Source organism: Podarcis vaucheri, assembly GCF_965113315.1.
Source record: "Podarcis vaucheri genome assembly, chromosome: 13".
NCBI classification, from domain to species: domain Eukaryota; kingdom Metazoa; phylum Chordata; class Lepidosauria; order Squamata; family Lacertidae; genus Podarcis; species Podarcis vaucheri.
The window spans coordinates 56,769,639-56,778,801 of record NC_138751.1 but is presented as its reverse complement, the minus strand read 5'-3'; positions in this window follow the sequence as shown (position 1 = coordinate 56,778,801).

The following is a 9,163-nucleotide window of genomic DNA, read 5'->3' as shown; positions in this document are numbered from 1 at the left end:
GGCTTGATCTGCACTGCTGAGAGAAGGGGAGGAAAAAATTATATTGTTTTCGGGAGTAGCTTTGCTGCTCTGAAATCAGGATATTTCATAGATTCATACCAACTGAATCACGTTCTGGGTTGATTGGCAAACACACTCAATTCTAGATCTGATAGGGCCATTATTGTTTGAACATGGATCTTTTTACAGTAGTTGCCTTGGCAATCTTTTTTCGTTTTGAAAACTGGCCAAAAACGTATTAAAATGTGGATGCTTCCTTCCCTGCTCCACCAGGACAAGACAAGCCCTGACCCTCAGGCACATTTTAAAAAATGAGTCATAGAATCAATTAGCACATTTCAACCTTGGAAGGGTAATTAACTACATACTTAAGGAGTGGGGGTGGGAATTGCTATGCAACATTCTCCTCATTTTCAACCAAGGTTAGTTGCTTTGGTAACTGAAGCTCCGCTGAGTGCCAAGAATGACTTTCTGCCCCTATTGAAATGCTCCATCCACCTGACATTTGCTCTGAACCCAAGGACAGAAAACAAGTCTAACCCTGGAGACTTCCTACCTTTTCTTGTGCTTTTAGGAGGGCAGAGGGAGACTCAGTGCATGGAGCCATCAGAGCAGTGCTTTAAGCAAGGGAAGTCGCAGCTGTTTCCCTGCCATTCGAATACCAAAGCATGCTTTAAGACGAGCTCTGGGTCCTTCTGGAGGAAAAAGAAAATTATGGGCCCAATGAAGGATGTGGAACAAAGATGCAGCGCCATTCCAGCTATGTAGGCCTGGACCGGCTCATCCTCTTGGATGCAAGGCTACTAAGCCAGCCCAAGAAGAGCAGGCTATAAGTACAACCACATTTTAAAAAAGAAAGGAAATTGGAAGTTGTGGAAAGATATGTATATCCTCCTGGCTGATTCAGAAGTTATCCAAAAGAAAAACGCAAGAAACCCAGTCGTCCTTTTATTCACACACATGACAGTGACTTCTCCATCAAGCACAAGTTCTTGACATAAACTGGCTCATGCTCCTCTCCACATGGAAGATGCACATCATTCACCAAACATGCCATTGCACTAGCGCTGCCAGTTTTAACACTAAATACATTACTTCGGGTAAATGAGCCACCATAACTGCAAGAGGGCCATGAAAAATTGTGTCTTGGGCTTTTTAGACTCATCTACCCGGGGGGGGGGGCGGGCATTGGCTGCCAGGTGTGATTCTGCCCCTCCAAATCCCCGCAACGGGGTGAGCTCCCATTGCTCAGTTCCAGCTCCTGCCAACCTGGCAGTTCGAAAGCATGAAGTGCAAGTAGATAAATAGGTACTGCTCCAGCCGGAAGGTAAATGGTGTTTCCATGCGCTCCTCTGGTTCGCCAGAAGCGGCTTAGTCCTGCTGGCCACATGACCCGGAAGCTGTACGCCGGCTCCCTTGGCCAGTAAAGCGAGATGAGCATGCAACCCCAGAGTCGGCCACGGCTGGACCTAACAGTCAGGGGTCCCTTTACCTTTTATCCAATGGGGGGGGGGCATTGGCTGCCAGGTGTGATTCCGCCCCTCCAAATCTCTTCTACCCCGCTATCGCAATTCCACGGTTGGAGGCACAGGGCAGATTTTGCTCAATGCAACTGAATCTCAGACTGCAGTCCACTAGCATCTCCAGGCCTCAGCAGGCACCACTGAGAACCCAACTCAACCACATCTGTAGATCTCAACCTATTTGTACAGATAGCTAGGCCCTGGATTCCACTTCTCGGTCATTTGATATGGCGGCAAAGATACAGAGTCCAGGTACTGGCTATACTGATCAATCTTGGAAGTGAACAGGCACCATTGAGGATCCCGTCTTCTCCACTTCGTATTTTAATCTAGCCTTACCTCACCGTGTGTCCTCCAGACGAATGAGTCTGGACCCTGCAGTCTTCATCAGAGGCCCTTGTCCGTGTGCCACACAAGAACAGGCCTTTCCAGTGGTGGCCCACCAGGTGTGGAATGCTCTCCACAGAGAAACATGCACTCAGGTGATCTATTCTTTTTGGTGTTTGGTTTTTATTCATTTGTACTTATTATGTTATTGAATGAGCATTTTAGTTATTTTGTATTATATTTGTATTGTTTTAAATTTTCTGACTTTAACTGTTTTTATCCATTGTATTTTATCTTGTAAGTCACTTCAAAACTTTTAAAGTTAAAAAGTGACCAACAAATGTAATAAATAATAATAAATAAATCATGCTTTGGACTGTGAGTCCCACATTCCCTGACCACTAACTGCACTTGCTGGGGCAGATGGAAATAGCACTCTAAAACATCTGGAAGGGGTGAGGTTGAGACTTTAGACGTAGGCAAGCAGAAGACCTGCTTCCTCTTACCTGGCAGACACACCTGCAAAGGGCATGTATGCAGATATCACTACTCCTATTAGAATCATAGAGTTGGAAGAGACCACAAGGGCCATCGAGTCCAACCCCCTGCCAAGCAGGAATTCTTCCTTTTCCACCCTATAAACAGAAAAATCAGCATTTCATTTTATTTCATTTAACTCTTATCCCAAGGCAGTTTACAAAACCCTGAGATTCAGTAGCATTCCACCCTCTTTTCATACTTTTTCAGTATTTTATGGTATTTTAAAATCATAACAATATCAAGGTGCCCCATGATATTCTTGTAAAGAAGCTGGTAAAATGCGGTCTTGACTATGCTACCACTCAGTGGATTTGTAACTGGCTGACTGACCGAACCCAAAGGGTGCTCATCAATGGTTCCTCTTCATCCTGGAGAAGAGTGACTAGTGGGGTGCCACAGGGTTCTGTCTTGGGCCCGGTCTTATTCAACATCTTTATCAACGACTTGGATGATGGACTCAAGGGCATCCTGATCAAATTTGCAGATGACACCAAACTGGGAGGGGTGGCTAACACCCCAGAGGACAGGATCACACTTCAAAACGACCTTGACAGATTAGAGAACTGGGCAAAAACAAACAAGATGAACTTTAACAGGGAGAAATGTAAAGTATTGCACTTGGGCAAAAAAAATGAGAGGTACAACAGTGAGCCAACAGTGTGACGCGGCAGCTAAAAAAGCCAATGCAATTCTGGGCTGCATCCATAGGAGTATAACATCTAGATCAAGGGAAGTAATAGTGCCACTGTATTCTGCTCTGGTCAGACCTCACCTGGAGTACTGTGTCCAGTTCTGGGCACCACAATTCAAGAAGGACACTGACAAACTGGAACGTGTCCAGAGGAGGGCAACCAAAATGGTCAAAGGCCTGGAAACGATGCCTTATGAGGAACGGCTAAGGGAGCTGGGCATGTTTAGCCTGGAGAAGAGGAGGTTAAGGGGTGATATGATAGCCATGTTCAAATATATAAAAGGATGTCATATAGAGGAGGGAGAAAGGTTGTTTTCTGCTGCTCCAGAGAAGCGGACACGGAGCAATGGATCCAAACTACAAGAAAGAAGATTCCACCTAAACATTAGGAAGAACTTCCTGACAGTAAGAGCTGTTCGACCGTGGAATTTGCTGCCAAGGAGTGTGGTGGAGTCTCCTTCTTTGGAGGTCTTTAAGCAGAGGCTTGACAACCATATGTCAGGAGTGCTCTGATGGTGTTTCCTGCTTGGCAGGGGGTTGGACTCGATGGCCCTTGTGGTCTCTTCCAACTCTATGATTCTATGAAAACAAAGCAATAAATTGTAGCAAAGAAGCCCAAATGCAACTTGAAGTAGCTCTGTGTCGATATTTCTTCCCTTCAGAGAATAGATTTGGTAGTTATTCAAGACAAGTCTAGGCATCTTTGCAATGTCTGGCACGATACGTTATAAAATATATATATTCTGGAAAACAAGTGTATTCAAAAATGATTACTAGAATCTTCTTCTGACACTTATGATTTATAGCAATGACTGCATTTTAAGACCCTTTTCACAATGTTTCAAAATCTTATTAAAATGTATGACAAGCAGTTAGTACAAATTACTGATAGATAATTACTTAGTCAACATATCTATGGTGGGAAGTTCAGATTGATGAACAAATGGCACATTGATATACTGAGTTAAAAAAAAAGTGTTTTTAAAGTAGGGGTCAGCAAACTTACCGAGCCCAGGCCGGTTAACTCCCCCGCAGACCTCTTGCTGGGCTGGAGTGTGTGCAATTTCCGCACATGTGCTATTTCCGCACACACGGAGGAGGCACGGAAGAGGCGTCCGTGACTTCCTGCAGCCAATAGGAAGCCGCTCCAGCATAGCGGAAGTGAGTCCCCGTGCGACGAACCAGTGCCGTGCCGTTTAGCTCCACACGGGGACTGACCGAGCTGGTGGCAGGGGCTGGGGGCCAGTTAAACAACCCCCCAGGCCTTAGCTGGCCCGGGGGCCGTTGTTTGCCGACCCCTGGTTCAAAGTGATACTGCTACAAAACCAGTTGATTTTTTGAAAAACAGCAACTTGTTTTAGCAAGAATTTCTGTTTGAAGATGCTGCTGGAGAACATTCCTGATTGGTGGCTCCTCCAACAGGAAGACTCAGGCAGGTTCCCTTTTGCCGCCTCTCTAGGGAAGGCGGAGTCATCCCTTTCTGCAGACCAACCTGCAGAGCCAACAACTCCCGGAGTCCTTTGTAGGTTCTCCATTGGTCGGAGAAAATAACAGGCCAACCAGAGAATATTGAGAAGCAAAGCAGCTGAAAAGCCTGATCTTTATTGAGCTGTTGCAACAGGGTGCTCCCCTCACATGCAGGAGAAGGGGGACCCAGAACCAAGGTGTGCCCGTCCTTATATAGACATTTTAAATTGCCTGTCCTGGAGTCCAAGACCACCCTCAGAAACATCATACCTCCATCACATACCTCCAACAGAAATCTGAGAGTGTTGTTTATCTCCTGTCCAGCAGGCTACCTGTTAATGGTTACTTGATTGGATACCCTGGGGATCCTGGCCAGTCTTTTGTAAAGACAAATACTTAGCAGCCAAGCACACTAGGACTCAATTTCTTGACTTTAAGAAAGCCAACTTCATAAAACTTAGGGAAGTGCTGGGTGAGATCCCATGGACAGTAATACTAAAAGGAAAGGGAGTTCATGATGGCTGGGAGTTTGTTAAGAGGGAGATAGTAAAAGCACAACGACAGGCAATACCAATGAGACGGAAACATGGAAGGTGCCTAAAGAAGCCAGGGTGGCTATCTAAAGAACTTTTAACTGAGTTCAGATTAAAAAAGGATGTGTACAAAAAATGGAAAAGGGGGGAAACCACCAAAGAGGAATTCAAACAAATAGCCAGCACGTGTAGACACAAAGTCAGAAAAGCTAAAGCACAGAATGAACTCAGGCTTGCTAGAGAGGTTAAAAGCAACAAAAAAAGGCTTTTATGGGTACGTTCGTAGCAAAAGGAAGAACAAAGAAACAGTGGGGTCACTCAGAGGAGAAGATGGGGAAATGCAAACAGGGGACACAGAAAGGGCTGAACTCCTCAATGCTTTCTTTGCCTCAGTCTTCTCTGATAAAGAAAACAATGCCCGACCTGAAGAATTTGGAGCAAATGATTCAGCAAAGGAAACACAGCCCAGAATAACTAAGGAGATAGTACAAGAATACTTGGCTAGTTTAGATGTATTCAAGTCTCCAGGGCCAGATGAACTGCATCCAAGAGTATTAAAAGAACTGGCAGATGTGATCTCAGAACCACTGGCAGTCATCTTTGAGAATTCCTGGAGAACAGGCGACGTCCCGGCAGACTGGAGGAGGGCAAATGTTGTCCCTATTTTCAAAAAGGGGAAAAGAGAGGACCCAAATAATTATCGCCCAGTCAGTCTGACATCAATACCAGGGAAGATTCTGGAGCAGATCATTAAGCAAACAGTCTGTGAGCACCTAGAAAGGAATGCTGTGATCACCAATAATCAGCATGGATTTCTGACTATGAGCACTCTTTGGGTTCGGTCAGTCAGCCAGTTACAAATCCACTGAGTGGTAGCATAGTCAAGACTGCATTTTACCAGCTTCTTTACAAGAATATCATGGGGCACCTTGTCAAATGCCTTGCTGAAATCAAGGTAGGCTACATCCACTGCGTTCCCTTCATCTACCAGGCTTGTAATTCTGTCAAAAAACGAGATCAGGTTAGTCTGACATGACTTATTTTTCAGAAATCCATGCTGACTATTGGTGATCACAGCATTCCTTTCTAGGTGCTCACAGACTGTTTGCTTAATGATCTGCTCCAGATTTTTTTATTTCAGTAACAAAAAGAACTTCCCCTATAAGAAAAAGTGGAAACCTCCAATTAAGGAGCAACTGCCTAAGAAAGGCTTTGGCAGTATGTGAGGTGGCAGAAGAAGCCATCAGCCCCACACCAGAGGAAGGAGAGCTGGGCAGAATGTCCTCCTGCATCATCTCCAAACAGAAATCCACAGCAAGGCCAGTTTCTGTGTTTGCCAGATGCTGCTGGAGGACGTTCCGATGGCGATGGGTCAGAGCAGCATCGAGAGCTTGGGCAGGCGTCCTCTATGCTTCTCCCTGGCATCTCACAGCCTTTTTAGGGAATCTTCCCACTGAATACAGTCTCCAAGATTAGGAAGAGTTGATTATATAGTGTCTATGGAAGGTGAGAAGGCAGTTCACAGAGGTGTCCTACAAATTTCCAGCAGAGGAAGAGTACAAAACAACCAAGGCTGCTTCCCTCCCTCAGGCAATGAGGAATAGGCCATTCCAACTTTCTTCCCTACAGAGGGACCTGTAAAGCTCCAGAGGGACGCAGATGCTCTCACATTCAGAGGCCTGTCCAAAGACAACAGCACAGCCTTGTGGACACTCAGGAGATGCCATCTGCATCCAGTGAGGAGGAAAGATATTAAGTTTAGACCCACTTATAGGGAGCAAAAGAAGGCCAAAAAGCTCAAGAAAGCAGAGGGTTTCAGAGGACCTTGACTGTTCCTTCTGAAAAGAGGCCTCATCCCTATCAAGAACGTCCTCCAGCATCACCCTCAATTGCAGAGCTCCTAATCTGCTTGAGGAATAAGCAGGATTTCCACTTAAAGGACCATTGTCAGCCCAGATTAAAGACACAGATGAGATGCAGAGCAGCTTCCAGGCTCTCTATCTCCCCCCCCCCCCATCCTCCCAAACAAGCAGGCTGTTAGCAGGCTCACAACCCTGCAGGGATCCTGTGGATATGCTGATTGCATAAGGCAATTTCTCTGGGTACAGTTGCCCCCTTTTAGGAGTCCTGGGGCCTCTTCTCCTTTTCCCACAGGTACAGCTCACTTACTTGGCAATGGATCACCACCACATGCTGAGGGTCACGGCTCAGCCAGAATTCTATAGCTTTGCAAATGGTGCACAACTTCTTAAGGGGTGGAGCGTGAAGGTCAGGCCAGCCCCCACCCAGAACCTGGAAAAAGGAGGGCTCCTTGCTTCGGATTTACCTGCTTGATAGAGTCTATTTCAGAATATAAAGTGTTCAGGTCTTCCTGCCTTCTCTTTCTTTTTGCCTTTAGAAAACTCCTCAATGTGGAGAAAGGACACAGAACTTAAGATGCTTCGGTTCTCTGCGAACTCTGTGCAAGTTTACATGTTAGGCAGGGTGAAGCAGGAGGGGCTGATTTCGATATACAGTGGTACCTCGGGTTACATACGCTTCAGGTTACAGACTACGCTAACCGGCGGCGCGGCAGCAGCAGGAGGCCCCATTAGCTAAAGTGGTGCTTCAGGTTAAGAACAGTTTCAGGTTAAGAACGGACCTCCAGAAGGAATTAAGTACTTAACCCGAGGTACCACTGTAAATGGATAGTACTGGTGAGACAGCAAAATGTGCATTTGAGGTGATGATCTATGATAGCCCATTCCCCTGTGCCAGCCTTCACTTGAGGTTGCAGTCATATATGAACCAGCCCATGTATGATATGTTTGTGCTCAGGGAGGGCTGCGTGGAGATAGGAGTGGTCCGCTCCTGTTAACAGAGCAGGGCCAGGGGTGAAGGTGAGGCAGAAGAGGGCTTTGCTGAGCCTCATTGCCGTTCCTCCGCAGTGGGCAGCTGTGAACACGTGAGAATGGACTGAAGCGTGTTTTATCGTAAACCACCTTTCAGATCAAAGGATATTATTTACGTTTAAAACAAAATAAAAATGTCATGGAACTCTATGCCATTATGAATTGTGCAAATATAACAATAGGAATAATAACACCTTGTTACAAATAAGAATCAGACAACACCATCACATTTTTTTAAAAAAAGGGACAAAGTTGTAAAGAACCATTATAATCTAAACATGCATCTATTAATTAGATAACACAAAATACTAATCCGTCTTCTTAAGCAGATAACAACACATGGGATTCTGCCTTCCAATTAGCATGACTCACATTTTAAGAATCCTAAACCTCAGACACCACAATCTTTGCAATGGCACCCTGTTAACCATCTATCTATGCCAATGGAGGTTACCCTGTGGCCATCCAGGAGTTGCTTCCGTGGCCCACATCCGGAGGCCACGCGAAATGGGGCACCCCGGGAGAAAGGCAGAGCCTGGGGCACCTTCAAGGAAAGCGGGGCCACTGGGTGGGTCAGGCCCTCCAGATGTTCCTGAATCACAACTCCCATCATCCCTGACCATTGGCTGTGCTGGCCAGGCCTGAGTGGAAGTGCAACGAGGCCCAGCCACCCCCAGCCACGGCCTTATTCAGCCAAACATCTACAGCTGGGATTCAGGAGTCTTCCTGCTTTGCTGTTCTGATCCAGGCTGCCATCAATGCATTTTGCAAGAGAACATTTCCTGAGAGTGTTACCTTTTAAATGAGCATAAAGGAACAGTTCAACCCATAACAAAGTTCAAAGCGCATTTAAGAAAAAGTGAAGGCTTAAAGAGCTTTAATGTTTGAGCCAAGATCAACTGAACAAAGTTCACCTGTCTTCCCAATTTCATTGTTCACCCAACAGCTGTTCAGGGGAGGTTTGTCTGGGAGTCTGCAGGTGCAGGTGCAGCCCAGTATGTACAGCTGCCTCAACACATGGCTGACACTAGAGGAGTCACTGCCACATTTTGGCCAGATGGCTCAGTTTGCACATTTGCTCTTTGAAAGACTGTGGTTGAAGGCCTCCTGAACGGAAAACCTTCCAAGAGAGAGATGGCCTTGGGGAAGCAGGAAGAACTGAATACCTCATAGGCTCAGATTCCAGAATTA